Genomic DNA, 16,632 nt, shown 5'->3' with positions numbered 1-16,632 from the left:
GAGCTTCGGTAACAAGCTAATAACAAAAGGCCACAGTACACAGATGTGTTTTGAGAAACAGCTTACCACTTTGCCATGTTAAAAAAAAAATAAAATAATAATTTATCATGCTCCAAAACACTTCTTAGGCTCTATGATTGTATGTGAGACCCAAAACTTTTATTTAACTTACAAAACAAGAATTATTTAAAAGAGCTTATAATGTATGAATAAGATGGACACTGGACATGGGAGTAGCCTATATATTTTAATGTCAAGCTAACATTTGTAAGATTGAGAAATGAGGAATCAGTGGCTCACAAGTAGCGACTGTATGATAGTCTAAATGGATAAGTACCAGGATGCCCCAGCTGGATTTACTGAATCTGTATCTGTCTTACACATTCTCACTCTGCCTAGGACCACAGGAAATTCAAAAAAAATTTTATCTGACAGGAGTCACATGTCTTAGCTCTTCTTCTTTCCACTATTTCATTTACATAACAATTATTAGGGTGTAATTTTTCACCATACTGTAGACAGAAATAGGTAGCAACATCTCAGCAGTCTTGGTGATATTTTACCATGATCGTGTACAATTATTTGCACCTTAAAAGGATGCACCTTCAAAGAAGCATCGAGAATTCCTATGACTTTCTAATTTCATGAATTTCTGAGTTTCATTAGAAATCTATGAATACAAGCATACAGGTAGGAATGGATTCGTGGCTACTGTACACAACATCCTTATACATAAGCTTTTAGTATCCTTTTTTCTTTTAAAGAGAACAACATGTTAATATAATGACATTTTATATATTACAAAATAGAAAATAACTGTGTTCAGACCATGAAAAAATTCTATTATATATTTTCAAGTATTTAATTTAGTAGCTTCATATGCTCAGACTGAGATGTTATTCTATTTTTCAGATTCTTGTTCAAGAAGATAACGGTTCGGACTTTTTACCACTGTTCAGTGAACACTGTAAAAAGTGGGAGGCAACCACCTTATGCTGTTGTAAAGAGCTTCCAGGTGCTAGAAGTTATTTGACTTTGTTTCTAGCCTATGGCAATACTATTGCTACATCAAACAAATTTATTCCTAAAAAGCCATTATAAAAGTTATTTAAATAAACACATCCTCCTATCTTCATACACAATCTAGTCCCCTAAAATCAGACTGGTTGCTGTATTTTTTAGGAAACCATTAAAACATACAAAGTTTCAAAAGCATAGAGCAAAATACCGGCCTGGCAATAATTGAGACATCTCTTTAAAATCCTAGTGACCCTCTCATAGTCCTTACCCCACTTACAGATGTCAGAAATGCCACTGGTCCATGCAGCTTAGCGTCTGGGGTAGCTGCTCAGTATCATTAGAGACCTGAACATTGCTGTCCCAAAGCTGAGACAAAATTAAGTTTAGCCTGTGCTTCTGAATAAACTTGAACTGGCTCTGATACAAATCTATAACTGTAATATTTACAGTTTTCCAAAGGAAAGAAATAGTATCTTGTGAACAATATTGTGAACAATGGAAAATACTACTAAAACGTACTTTTCTAATAGTGCCAGCTATTTTGCTACAGAATTGCACAGCATACCATATCACGTCATAAGAGACCAAAATAAAATCTTCCCAGAAACCCCAGTGCCCTATAATACTAATTTTCAGAGATTCTAAAGTTACTCCAAGCCAATGGTTTTATCTAAATTTGGCTATTAATTCCTATAGTCAACTGACTTCAAAAAAGACTATGTTTTGTCCAAACATAAGAAACAGCGCTGAACCATATGTTTTCTCTGTATAATTTATGAGTTGTATCTCTCAGAACGTCAGCTGAAAAGAAGAGCAGAGCTAAAGGTTAACAGGATATTTTTTCTACACTTGTTATTCTATCTTAGCACCAAACTCTTAATAATTACATAAAGGCTTCTTAGCCATTCAGTGACCTCCGAGAAAGCTTCTCAGTACCAATGTCTCTCTGAATGTATTTCCTTTGGCTGAATATTCTTTGTCAGCTGTTAGACCGTAGTTTCAGTTGTACAAAATAATTCAGAGTTCTCTATGTTCAAAAGTCCAAAATAGCATCATAGGATCCCATCCCTCTTTATGTAAGGCTGGTCATCAGTATTCTGTATTCATTTTATTATACTATACTGAAATTTAGTCCAAAATGTCAGTTACTCAGAGAAAATAGAAGCAAAAGAAAGAAAAAAGAAATATTACATTAGCAAAAGAGTATAATAATAGTAAAATCATATAAAATTCCCCAGCTCCCTAACCTTCCCTGACTATTTACTATGGAAAACCCAAAAAGATCACAGTCTTATCCTGCTGTTGCCTGATATAGGAGTAATTGCCATGGTTTAATTCATAGTTAACTGCACTGCCACTTATTCTGTTTATTAATTTACTGTGATCAAGTCTATTGGATTATCTAGAAAGCAGTTTGATTCAGTGCACAATGGGACAGGACAGTTGTAAAGGCCTGTAGTGCTGAAGTCTTGTGAGGCCCAAGAGCGGACTCCCTTTCAAGAAGGGAACGGGCCAGGTCAGGGAACACTCATGCCATGCGCACTTCCCCGCTAGTTGAGTTTCTTCACAAGAAGGTAAAATTTGAAAAAAGATGATGGGGACAAGGGAAAAAACCCTATTGTTGGAGGATGTTCAGTGCAAGGGAAATTTTCCTCCTTCTCGTCTTCATATCATATAAGATTTATCTATCTAACTCGCTTAGTCTTCCAGCAACAGGAAGGAAATACAGGAAATAAATTAAGTCCAGACACCAATACTTTAAAATTGTGTCTTAATATGAACTTTCAAAAATAACTTACAACTTAATCCTGTCACTCTTGTCTCTTTCAGCAAGGACAGCTCATACCATTAAATTAAGACCAGTCATTTGGAAGTAAAAAGAGGTAAACGTGCTTTGTGTACATTTGCTTTGTGCACCTCCTACTTTTAGAAAGTATCTTTGTGAATGTGAAAAACAGAGAATAAACACACACATTTGTTTTGATAAAAATATAGTGGTTTTATGTTACTTAGCACTTTTAGAAATGGCCCAGAATTTTATGGAGAATCTGTCAAATATGATTTTTGAATGTTCCAAAATCAAAAATAGATTTTGATTTAAAAGATGCTCAACCCCTCCAAAAAAGAAAAAAACTCATATGCCAACATAAAAAACATATGTTACGTGAAAATAATCACTTTGTGGAAATCACTCATAAAAATAGAGAGCTATCAGTCATGAGATGGTTTGAAAAAAATATTATCAGAAGAAATCTGTGGTCAGTTTGTCACAATATGTCTCATCACTCAGAATAACAAGTAAAACACCCTGCAGAATTAGCAATTAAATGTTTGATCTTCTTTTATAACCTGCGTATTCTTCTCCTCTGCCATCACCCTAACTATGGTACCTTGGAAAGGGTTGCTCTATTGTCAATAAAACCTAAAAAATAGCTTCAAATTAGCCACACCTCAATTAAAATTCTACTAAAAACGTAATAGAATCCTACCACTTTCTTATTCCTAGTTAAAGAAAAAGATTTTGCTAATTCCTTGAAATTTACACATTTCATACTTATATTGTTTCTATATTGTCCTGAGCAAAGAAGTAATTCATAGAAATGTAACAATAAGTGGCTCTTTACATTTTAATGAAATGTGAACAAATATATAGTTAAGAGTTCCTATGTCATATATATTTAATATTTGTTATTTAAGCTTTCCTAATCTATTTCCCTTTTTATTGTTGGAAATCCTCCAAAAACAATTCTATTAAAAGTGTTTGAATACCAAGACATCTTGTCTGGAAACTAACCTGGAGTGAAGTGTGTAGAAATTTGTTTACCAAAGAGTTGGATGAATTTCTAACAGAGTGACAATGTACTTAATCGGTTTCTTGTGAGTTAACTTATTACTTAGTTTTTGTACAGATAGTTTATTTGCATAGAAATTAGGTGTGCCGAAATACTAAGGAATAAAGTGGAAGAGGCTGGTAATGTGTGGTTATATTTGGTAGAATAGATTGTATTTTCATAGTGCTTTCTATCCAAGGATACCATGGCACTTTATAAACAAGTTGAAACTTACACACCAAATTTTTATCTCCGTTCTACAAATAGGGATACTGAGGAACATGAGAAGACAGATGTCAGGGGTCATGGGAAACAGTACACAACTCTCATTGCTCACAGGCTTACTGTTTGCCACTCTTTAGCATGTGTTCCTCCTAAAGGCTGAAAAACCGACAGGGAGTAAGGTACATTGCCCAAAACTACCGCCTCAAGACATTACAATGACTACCGAACAGCATCTGTTTGCTAAGTGTTGCCCAAACCTAACTTTTAAATGAAGCTCAAAATGCTACCTGCAAGTTCTAGTCCAGATGTTTGCTTTCTAGTTTTTAAATTACCTTTTTGCCATACTCTCTGATAACTTATCTCTATTTTCCCTAACATGGTCATACACCTTACAACTAAAAAAGCAGTTTCAGAGGAGCTGATTGTGCCAAACATCTTTCACTCTCTTGAACACTAGCGGTTGCATCCAGAGTAGCTGCAGTCTTTCAGCTTTGAGTTGGAGGATCGTATGAGCCTGCAAACTTAAAACTAGCCTGCTATATATCTCTGAAATGCACTGATTATGTGTAAAATCCAGTAAACATGCTCGTTCCTCCTATGCCTCAGAGAGATGTCCTGTCTTCCTATTTTTCCACATAATAGCACCTTCTCACAACCTTCTACCAGACAGTTTGTTGACTTAAATCCTCTTGATTCTGAAGTCTTCAGAAATTCAAAGTATAAGTGGCAAATGGAGGATAAAGTCTTTGTGTGAAAAGGGTTTTTTTTTCTTCTAGTTTCTTTTAATAGTCACAGGGCATCAGAACCTGAACAAGCAAGTCATTAATTTCGTCCTCTTGTAGCTGGTGCACTTGAATGACAGCATCATCAAAACTCAGAGAATGTTTTATGACAGCAAAAGTGGTTATAAAGGCTAACTTTGCTTCATTTTAGAATTCACTATTAGAGACCTGGACAGGGTTAAGTAGCTGCAGACATTAATGTAATTTCAAGATCACTCCAATTATACTCTATCCCCCTATTTTTATGTCCATATTTTGCAACAAACTTAAGTCCATCTCCTGCTAACTCAGCAATCTGTAGAAGCACTTTCTGGCATCATTTTGTCTACTACACTGTCTTTGCAAGTGCTTCTCTTCTCTCACTAAAGTATATAGGACTAGGAAATACAGGCTGGAAAGGACTTCCTTCCAACCACCTGCCCAAAGCAGGGTTAGCTGCGAGGTCAGACATAGTTTTATCCCTAGGCTAAAAGGAACTTATCAGATGGGTAAATATGAACCATAAGCTAACTTAAAATGCCACGTATCATTGTAAAATTCAAACTTTGCATTATGTCACAAAGCGACATAAATTTTATCTTTGTTTTCTTTACTGAATAGTATAGGCAAAAGACAGAAAATGGCATATCGTAACTGCTACAATAGCGTGGATCTGTAATATTTGCAGGTAACTAACTTATGCACTGAGGAGATGACAATATTAATATTAATTATGAAAAACTGAGAAAAAATGTTGAAATTGCAAGTAATATACTTGATTATAATATCCAATCCATCTCAAAAATGATGAGTTATTTAATGCAGATTCCTAGTAATGAATTTAAGGACCAATGTACATAGAAAGTGCATCAACCTGCAAATAAAAAATTTACAATGTCATTTTAATTTGACTTTGATCATTAATGTTCTACCCAATCTTTAAAACACAGTAGCTCAAGCAGTCCTAGCGGGACAACTTAATAATTCAATGAAAAGGAATTTGATGGCTATCAAATGTGCATGGCCATAATCCCATCAGAATCTACAGTATATTTTTATATTTAAAACACTGAAAAATAAAATAAGTAAGGCACATATAACCATTATCAATTGGTCAGAAATCTATGAGGAAGCCAACCTTTCTCTATAAGAAAATTACCCTTATTATCTTTCCTAAATTCTTAAATTAGAGATAATTCTAGAGTGGCAGGAACCATAATTAGAGTCTGGAGAAAAAGTACTGATTCTGAGTTGCATCATATTCAAAATGTTCATGAGGTGGAACTTCAGTCCTCAACAGATTTAAATCTGCTGAGATAATTCTCCAGTACTGTAAAATCCAAATTACATTCACGAAAGCTACGTTCATTTAAATACACATGTATATACAGCTAGAGGCTGGAGACCATCCTTGTTTCCAAGTGACATTTAACCATGTAACTCCATGTTGCTCTTTGTCACCAAAGCGATTTTTTATGCTAATAAAATAAGCAAGGATAATAGGACTTTTTTTTTTGTCTGCAAATTACTTTATAAGTGATATGATCAAAAATACAATAAGAATGTTTTATTTTTCTCTAAGCCACGTGAAAATAATTATATAATTTTTTCAAAGCTCTTCCACAGGATGGGATACTTTAGTATCATTAAATGAAGGATATCCCAATCTTGTTTGATCTCCCTTTCTAAATTTGTCTCTATTTCACAATTGTTTAATTCTCATCACCAGTTCTACTGCTTCCTCACAAATAGCAATAAAGCGCAGTTACTGTCTTTTATTTATTAAGTACTTAAATAGTTTTCTATATATTGGGTTACTTTCTAGATGTTCAGAGATGAATCATGCCAAGATTTGCTTCCACAATGCAAGAAGCACTTTTGTTATGAAGAAAAATAAATTGCTTTGAAAGCTACCGGAACAGAGGCCACATGTAATATTACAAAACTTCTGGGAAAGAAAGAGCCTGTTTGCTGTCAGACAAGACAAACAGCTCTACATCAGAGAATAAAGGGATGCTATTTCCCAGGCACTTACGTACAATTCTTTACTTCTAGCCTCAGAAGCATTCTCAAGACATACTTTTTAAAACCTTTACTTGCTTTTAGTATTTACATGCCAAAGACAGGAAACCCTTTCACATAAAAGCAACGACGGAGAAATTCTAATTATTTAACTCTTTTCTTCTGAATTGTCTCCACAATTTATTGCCATCTAATCTTTTCTCCTTCTATAAATAAGCTCCACAGAACCTAACTGAAATATGTATTTTATTTCACTACCATCTTGAAAAGTTTTTGAACCTAAACTACGATATACTGAGCTTAATTAAGAACTGCCTGTGATGGGTGCTTGTCCAAAGTGGTCATCTGCTGGGCAGATGGGGAAAACTCCACTCACAGGCTGTGGTGAAGGCCTATGAAACTACTAGTGGAAGACCTAGCTTCCCGAAAGCATCAGAAGTCCCCCATATGCCTAAGGAGGTAGAGATGAAATATTTATAAGCAGATGCCCCTTGCCTTATTTCCTCTAATTCAAGCTATCCAGATCCATTTTTTTCCTGCTATGTGAGAGATGCATACTGCTTGATAGAGAAGTCCCAGTGCCTGATTACCAGCTGTACAACATAAATTCATAGCTGTTTCTTCTGGTGTATAAACTGGATCAGTCATCAGCAGTCAAAAGATAGAATTAATCCTTCAATCAGCTATTCAAGTATGTGTGTAATTTTAAGGTCATGGCTGGCCCATTTAAGTCAATGGACTACTGACATATTTAAACCTCATAGATTTGAATGTCAGAAGAGTCAGCTGAGGTCACCTATTCTGATGGTATATATAAAAAGGGTCTTTATTTCGCCATGAATTTCCCTATCCATTCAGTTGTTCTTGGTCAAGCTAAGCAATGATTGTCAACTTTTCTTAGTTCATTTCCCCCCTAATATTTTTCCAGCATAGACATCAAGTGGATTTTCTAAGTTACTTTTTGCAGAGCCCTGAGAAGCAGAGCATACAGACCAGAGGCTGAAAAGCACACAACTCGAGCTGTGTGCATAAACGTACCTTACGGTATGTCGTAAGATCTTTATAGAAAGACTTTTTTGCTTGCCATTTCCTTTGCATATTAAAAGCTTCCAAACCTCCTTTGCTCAGTCCTAGTCCCTATCTAAGTCACTCATAAAACTTCAGGACCCTCTTACTATATCCCCAAATAAAATGATACACATATAGAAGTAGTGTTATACACGAGGGCCTTAATTTTCAAAGTTACTCACTAAAAATCACTGGTGATTGTGATTTAAAATCCTGTACACTGTTCTCTTCCCCAGGTAAGATTCCTAACAACTTTTAGAGCAACCTATGAAAAAGCAATTCCTAGGTGCTGTCCCACCACTCAATAAGAAGCCAAAGGTTGAGAAATTGTGACAAAATACCTTGAGGGCAGACCTCATTAATTAAGTGAACGCAATGGCATTTGTCAATACGAATAAAAAGGCAAACTGTAACCTTTATGCTATCTTATTGTTAACCGATGTTGTCAGACCAATACTACTCCTAAATTTATAACATCTTCTTTTATCAAAAAAACAGGGAATAAATGAATAACCAGATGTAAGCTCTCCTTAACTGTTTCTCAGCTTGAATCTCTCAGGGATGCAGACCTTTAACACAGCAAATGCAAAACTTGTCTGCACAGCACCAGCATTCTCCTACCTGGGTATGTCAATATTCCCTCTTTCAATATAACCAAATACACAAACATTTTATGAATGTATATTTTAAAAATTATTTCTAGAAATGCATCCCTTCTCATTTATAGGAATTTTATTTTCTGGCTTTCTGAAATCAAATAATGATGTCAGTATGGTTCCAAACACCAACTGGTGAGCTGCTACTGAATCTTTAGGCTAAATATGAGTAAATATCTTTTCACAAAAAAAGAGCGAGTTGAACTTTTTGCTATATAACTAACTAATGAAACGCAAAGGTGTGAAGGAATACTGATTCTTGTTAACCAGCTTTATAAATATATATTTATTTACTTCCTTTCTAGTGAGTATTGTAGTGATGACATGATTTCCCAAACTCTTTTGTCTTTTGAGTTTGATAGCGGAAATCACATATGGATTATGAAATATTTTGAATTCTGCCAGTTTTCATGTTTTACTTTAAAGTTTTGAAGGCTTTACTTCAAAACTTCATTGATCTATGCTTTATGGTGTAATGGTGTTTTCTTAATGCTTGTGGTTTTAAATCTCCTATTTTTCATTAAATGATTATATTACATAAGAAATAGCCAACTTTTCTCAACAGAGTGTAACATTATCTTCCAGAAAGAGAGCTCATGCCCCAGTTCATGCCCCAGACTTTAAGCATGTAGTCTCTTTCTCTCTCTCTCTCTCTCTCTCTTTCTCTTTCTCTTTGCCGATTACTAGGAATCTACCAGGATACAAAGAGATGTATCCAAACAGTTCCTTAAGTCTACCACTACATTTAAAATCTGTCCTGATGATTGAATTCAGTCTCAATTTTTTGAGTACTTCATATAAGAAAGGCCTTTGGGCTTTTTTTTTCTTTACAGACACTTTAATCACAATGAACAGATTTACATAGGAAAGAATTTCATACATATCAATGATTGCTCCAAAAATGCCTTGTAGAAGGAATTTGCAAAAAATAAAACAAAACAGAACAAAAACTTGCCATAATACTAACAACGTATGTATCTATTAGCAACTGGAGACCTGAGAAAAGCAAATGTTAAACAGAAGGAAGCAGACTGTGACACTGGCAGTTATCGGCTTATTTGAATTTCTAGCTCCCTAGTAGTTTTGAAAATACCTTAAGAGTAAGCACACTAATGATCTGGGGAATTAGGGAACCATGGACAATCTAGCTTTTTCATTTTATAAAGACTGAACCAAGCAATCTCAAGTGCCTTATGGACGGAGCAGCACAACCAGCAGATGATGTAAGTAGAGTAGACAGTATATAATTGGATTTCCAGAAAGATTTGGACACTTTCCTACTAAATCATACCTGGAAACAGAGTTCAAATTAGCTTTATAAATGAAGATAGTTTTGAGGATTGAAAATTGGCATGAAAATAATGAACAGAATAACATCAAGAAGGGACGCTGCATCTTTGCTAACATCCAGGACCAGAAACTTACTATTTTTTAATTATTATTTAATAATTGCAAAACATGAAAGACATTTTTAGACTTTAAGCCCCATGTGAACAAAGAGAACTTACAAATTGGAAAAGCATGGAAAACAACACTATGACAATAATCTCACAGCACTGGGGAGGCTAAGCAAAATATGAGAGAACGTATTTCAGTACAGCGAGAGGGCTTAAAATGAGCAACACTGAGACAGAGTTAGGGGGCTCAAAAACAATAGCTAAAAAAATAAATATGCATGCTAGGATGTTGTTAAAAAGATTCTTATAATTTGGAGATGTTGAATTACATATTGGAAAACAAAGAAAGCCTTACTTTTTGTACAACTTTGGTATGGAATTGTGTTTTCCTATAAACAAACAAACCTATGTAAAGTAGAAATTGCTCAAAGAGAGCCTTTATCAGGAGACTGAAAGGGCGAAGTATAGATTGGTTCACATGTAACTAGACAGAGAGCATCTACAAATATTTTGACAGCACAAACAAAAAGCAGAATAGTTATTCAGTATGAGACTCTCATATTAACAGTCTGAAACTAAACATGGAAAAATTGAGGCTGAATATCAGGAAAGCTTCCTGGCAGTGAAACACATTGGGCTCCCAAGGGAAACAATGGCATCTACATCACTTCAAACTTTTAAAACTAGACTAGACAATAACACTTGATGTAGTTTGGGGAATATTTCTGCACTGGCAAAAGATATGGTTGCATGAGCTGCTACTGTCATTTCTGCTTTCCTTAATTCTATGGAAAAATGCATAACTTACCAGCTGCACCGTCAAGAAAGTTACCTATCTCTGTTTTCACAAATACTAGCAAAAAATCGCTGACAGTCACATTTCCTAAAAAAGACCTGACTTTAAAAGAACAGGTTTTTCCTTTAGTTACTCAGCTGAAACTCACAAAATGAGGCAACGTATAGAGCAGAGCCTGACTGCACGTTTGCTGTGCGCCGCTGTTTGCTCATGTATTAAGAGGGAATAAAAATATAAAGGTGAAATGGGATAGCTGTGTTCTGCTGGTTTGATGTACTAGCTGGTAAGCTAACAATGCTGCCAAGTAACAACTGTCATGTGTTTTGTGAGTTTAACTTGTTGTCATGGTGACAACAGTTGGTCTATAGGTGTCTTTTTCTCATTTAAAATCTAAAGAGGTATTTTTAATAAAGCTGATGGGAAAATATTTTTTAGTTTAAAGTTTAACCATCCTGTTAAATATTTCCTCTTAATAATACGCCAAACTTTTTAAAGCATCTTGATACTCATTCCTTTCTGCAAACATTGTTTTCTTTACAAACAACTTTTTATATTTAGTGCCAGTTACTGCTCTTGCTTGACTTTCATACAAACCCTACTGACGTCAAAGAGAATGCACAGGTGTAAGTGTCAACACAGCAGTAACTAGAATTTAGCTGTAATGAATTAAGCAGTACACTATGTACTAATATGCTAATAAACATAGCGATTATCCCAATTGAGAATGTTTTAACAAGTTACACAGTTTATTAACATACCCTTGCAGACCACACTTCCCTGATTTAGTCTTTGACTTGACTACTGAAAAACAAGCTTACCTTGTGTGCCCTAAATAAGAGAAAATTGCCTGGAGCAAAGTTGTTCTGCCTGTTATTGATTTCACAAAGAAACAAAAGTTAATATTCATTTACCAGCTAATCTTTGTAACATGGAAACGTTTTGCTTTCTAAAGCTAGGCAGCTGATTCAGGGTTCCTTATAAAAACCTACGGTTGTTTGGGAAACAAACCTGAACTGGTAAAATATTTCAAGCGGTATTCAGTAACCATCATGCAACAGGATTGCAGTGAAAATGAATCAGATAACAGGAACATTTAGTCCTTTGAAAAAAAAAGGATATTTAATACGCAAGAGCTTCTCACTCTGAGGACAATTAGAAGTCAGAGTTATGTTACGAAACAGTAATTTTATACCTTTTAAATTTGTTCTAATGAATTCTCACGTTCTGAGATAGTTTTACCGATGGAAAAAGTAACAGGGAGAAAGTGGTAATAAATCCAAAGAAAATATGATACTTATTTGTGAAACAGAAGGTTTGATCGCACTGTTATTAAGGATGTTTTGTGGCTTTTACAGCTCTGTTTATATTTCCAATACGCTATGCTAAACTTTCTTCAGCTAAAAAAACAGGCAGTTCTGGACCCACAGGGGAATAGGCTATACTGTGAACAACTGTTCGGTGAGATAACCATTACAGGGTCACGTCCCCTGAACAGCTAACAAAAGTTCAGTCCGTCTTCTGGATTTCTTCTGTGCAAGGAACGTGCACCTCTCTGCAAAGCGCAGCATAACCTCAGGCTGCATCTTACGTCTGACAGTAGAACTTTGATGGTAAGGCCTCCTACCGGCCCTCATTTCCCCCCGATTTGGCATTACATTTAATGATGTCAACATAATTAAATACATCTGGGGAGTTAAATTACTGAGTGAGAAAGAATATCGACATCCTTGAAATAAACATTTCATAGCCTTTCCTACTAGAAGTACTGTGCATACTGTGTGACTACAATGGTCAGTCCGCTATTTTGAGGCCAAACCTTGCACAGTTGTTTCAAATAGATCAATCCACTATTCATTCTGCCAGGCCTACTTTTGCACTATACCTAGCTGGGGTACAAGTGACTGATATTCAGTGCAGTGGCCTTACTCTCTTCTTCCTTGCCCACCTGCTCCTCCCACTTTCTCCACAAGGGACCTGATACTGCCGTGGCAAGGTAAGTCAGTTCAGGAACCTGAGCTGACAAAAACAAAACCACTCTCCCCAACCACTCCTAAATAAAACAGAGAATGGTTTCACCTTAGGTCACCTGGCTAAATTGACTCACCCTTTGGCTGTTGTTATGTCCTGCTATGAAAGGGAAGGGAAGCAAACGTGGGGCCAAGAAGATCTCGGTGTAGATTAGGTGTAGTGTGAAACTTCACTCTTAATAATACTGCAGAGTCAATCTCAGTGGAACATAAAATAGGCTCTTTCTAACCAAATGTGTCCCTATAACTGCATACAAATAGATGACTGCAATTTTCTGCACACAACATAGCTTCCAATTACATAGCAGGTAAAAAACTCAGTCAGTATCCTCGAAGTTGTCACGTGTGGGTAGAATGAAGGTCCCACGGTTGTGGAGATCAAATAATCATTTTCCATTAGGAATTCTGTTCCTTGTAAATTCATGTGACAGTACGCCAGGAAGCTGGGGTTTTTCTCTAGCTTATAGAGCTTACAGGCTGCCCAGTCTGATACCTAATCATCTTCACCCTTGGCCTTTACAGCAACCCTATATATACCCTCATAAGTCTGTTTACTTCCAGCAACAGGTCCAAATTACTGCAGTTTTCCATTTAGCTCTTCTTTACACAAAGACTCAGAGAGGAGATGCCAATAAGTTTAGATGCAGTCAGAAACCGTATCTTCAAGGGAAACACACTCTTGGAAAAGGCCCCCTGCGCAAGGTCATGCCTAACATCAGAATGAGAAAACATTACATCGGCTGCGTAATCTTCGTGATCTGAGCAGGGTGTGAGCGAGGTGCCATCCACCTTGCCAGTGGATGTTTTCAATGCTAATCTTGACATATTTCTTTTTCGTACCTATATTTGTAGAAAGATTGTTTAACTAAACATTAGAGCGCTGCGATGAACTCACATACAAGATTGACTGAGTATGGTGTGCTCAGATTAATTATTAAACCATTTCTGACTGGAAAAAAAACCCTACACTAAGAAACACAGCAGACAGATAGATAAATACAGTTGTGGGGGAGAAAAGCTGGTAAACAGCAAAACTAAAAGGAAGAAAACCAATATTAACTGCGTATACGAAAATTAGATTAAGCAGTGCGACAAGGAATTAAAAGATAAATAGAAAGCTGATTAAAATCAATGACCTTAAGGGGACACTTTAACCAAAGAAGTTAATATAAATTCTGGGAAAAAATAGCAAAAAAACCTTATAGCACTAATTTCTCCACATTTTAGCATATGTGGTATCCTAACTGAGTAGTGACGGCATGAGTAGAGGGTGCTTTGAAGTGCTAGTAAATCCGAAAGGACTCTGTTATCCATTGTGTGTCTTTCTCCTCCATTTTGGGAAAATTTCAGAACTGCTGACAGGTCCAGCATGGAAAATCATTCCTTACTACAGTTTCCCATGCAATTGTTTTCTTACCTGTGCATGCACTAATGATCACACGGAGCTACTGCCCACATTTCTTTCAAAAGGGCTGCACTGCACTACAAGCAACCTGGTAATGGACTATTTGTAATCTTTCACCCTTCCTAAAGTAAATATCAGTTTAAACATAAAAACATAATTGATAGGTTAACAGCAAAGGTAGAAGAATGCCACCCTTCAGAAGATATTTAAAGCCAGAGAATAATTACTTTTTATATTGTTTATTATACTTTTGTTCATAAAGCAGTGAATGATAACCCTTCTATTATTGCTAAAAACAGCTTTGGGCATATGTTCAATGCTTTCTGGAAAAGACCTGGATAATAAACTGACCATTTGGACATTTTCTCCATGCTTAGCACAGAACAGGAATCAAAGAATAGGACTTCAGGCACTTTTTCGTGACATTCACTTTCATCATATTCAATTTCATGACACTCAAATCCAAAGAATTATGATTTAGAGGGAGCAGACAGCTCACACTCCACAGCTATTCATTCACTGTTTTTCCTTTCATAATCCTTGAAGGGTACCTCAGCCATTAGCAGCTTTTAATGAAATGATAATTCTACTAAAGTGCTATTTTTAATCCAAAAATACTATTTGCCCCGCTTCTTGAAAGTACATCAGGATACTAAAAGACTCTGGGCACACTCATGTCTGAATAATAACTAAGATGGTGAGAAATAACCCACGTTTCAAAAGCCTTGCAATTTCTCTTTAAAAACACCCAGTTTTACAAGTCATATACATCAGTCTATTAAAACATTTTTATAGCACTGTTAAAAACCTTTTTATAAGATTACTTTACTGGGAGGAAAGAAAATTAAATAATTAAAACAAAAAACCCCCAGAAGTAACATGATCTAAGCAAACTGTAGGCTGATCAACAGCTCTGTGTCAGGCAGAAATGAATTCCCAGATTCCAGAGCTAAATGTCTAAGTTCATATCCATTTTCTATTATTAGCTTTTTTTAAAAAGAAATCCAAGTTCCCTTTTTCATTAGTCAGGAACTGAAGTTATTTTATGAAGTAAATTTATTCTACTTTCATATCAAGATAGCAATAAAGTAATTAACAGTTATACTATGGTGGGTACATTTTGCAGAGAGGAGAATAAAGATCTAATGGTCAAGAAAAATAACAGAGAGAAGGTTACAGAAGGCATTTTCCCATGAGCTTTTTGTTCTCTACATGCTATAAACCTCATCTGAGAAAACTCGGACGGTCACATCATACCAAAAATTACCCAGTGAAGTGGGAGTAGGATAGTAAGAGACTTTGCCAAGCAATGATACTGTTTATGCACTTTTGTTCCCTTGATAATGGTACTATATTCTCATAGTAAGACTGATTATAGTAGTTTTCTTTGCAGTAAGTATCAAGAGACAGAAGAAAGAGCTTCAGGAACTAGTGCAGATACAAGCATAACTAAAAAAATACTGAAGTTGAAATCAAATATTTCATCTTATTTTTCTGATTTATAGATTTTTTTCCTGATTTATATTCTCCCTGAAAATGTGTGATATCTTCATTATGTAGTAGAAAACTCGAGATAAATCTAACGTTTATCCTTTGTTTCTGCTTGGCAGCAAATTTTGTAATACCATTTTTGGCATGATCAGACTAGATTGTGGAAATATTTAATATACTGGTGTATGTTTCACCTTCTTCTACAAAGGTTTTTAAAAAGAGCAGGAAAAAAAAAGAAACATTTGCTTCTGCAGTACAGGTAGATACTAGTTAATGAAAGTTATGCATGCCAGGACCTCAGTTCTAGGGAAGCACCAAAAAAAAACTGTGCTGGTATCAAAATAAAGATGTTTTTGCCTTTATTCTTTCGCGTGAATGTAAATAAAACCCAGGATGTGTACGGGCTTCTTTTGATTTGCTTCACTGGGCAGATTTGTACTCAGTTTCATATAGCACTTGTAGTTTTAATCATTCTGACAACCTTGAATTTTTGCCCTGAGCTTCAGATCTGCAAGCACCAGGAATCTTAAAGCAAAATTGCTAACAAAAGCACTCTAGAGAGCAATGTGACTCTTTTGGAAAGGCCCCTAGCATAGCTGCTTCGTAACTTCAAACCGCTTCCAGTCAGCCCGGAGGAGCTGCGAGGAGCGAGCCCTCCTCTGAGCGGGACAGAATCCCCAGGGCGCTGAGCCTAACAGCTCTAGCACGCGTATGCTGTATCCGCTAAAACGGAAATTTATTAGAAGATTATTACTATCAACTTCACATAAAGTTTGATGAAGTCAGTAAAAGGTACTAAGTCGATGACAAAATGACACCTCTGCCAAATTTCAAGTGCCAGGGAAGCCCAGAGCCACTCTAAAGTAAAATCACCAGGATTTTGTTGAAGTGGGAAAGAACATTTTTTGCCTGGATTTTTCGGGTAAAACCTTT

At 35.8% G+C, this 16,632-nt stretch overlaps 1 protein-coding gene across 4 annotated transcripts in view; it reads right to left on the bottom strand.

Annotated features, from left to right (window-relative positions):
• The window catches only part of PDE1A (phosphodiesterase 1A), a 190,286-nt gene that overhangs the window by 80,529 nt on the left and 93,125 nt on the right, over positions 1-16,632 (bottom strand). The window lies entirely within an intron of this gene.

This window comes from Struthio camelus, chromosome 6, assembly GCF_040807025.1.
Source record: "Struthio camelus isolate bStrCam1 chromosome 6, bStrCam1.hap1, whole genome shotgun sequence".
NCBI lineage: Eukaryota > Metazoa > Chordata > Aves > Struthioniformes > Struthionidae > Struthio > Struthio camelus.
This window is presented reverse-complemented; position numbering and strand designations above follow the sequence as displayed.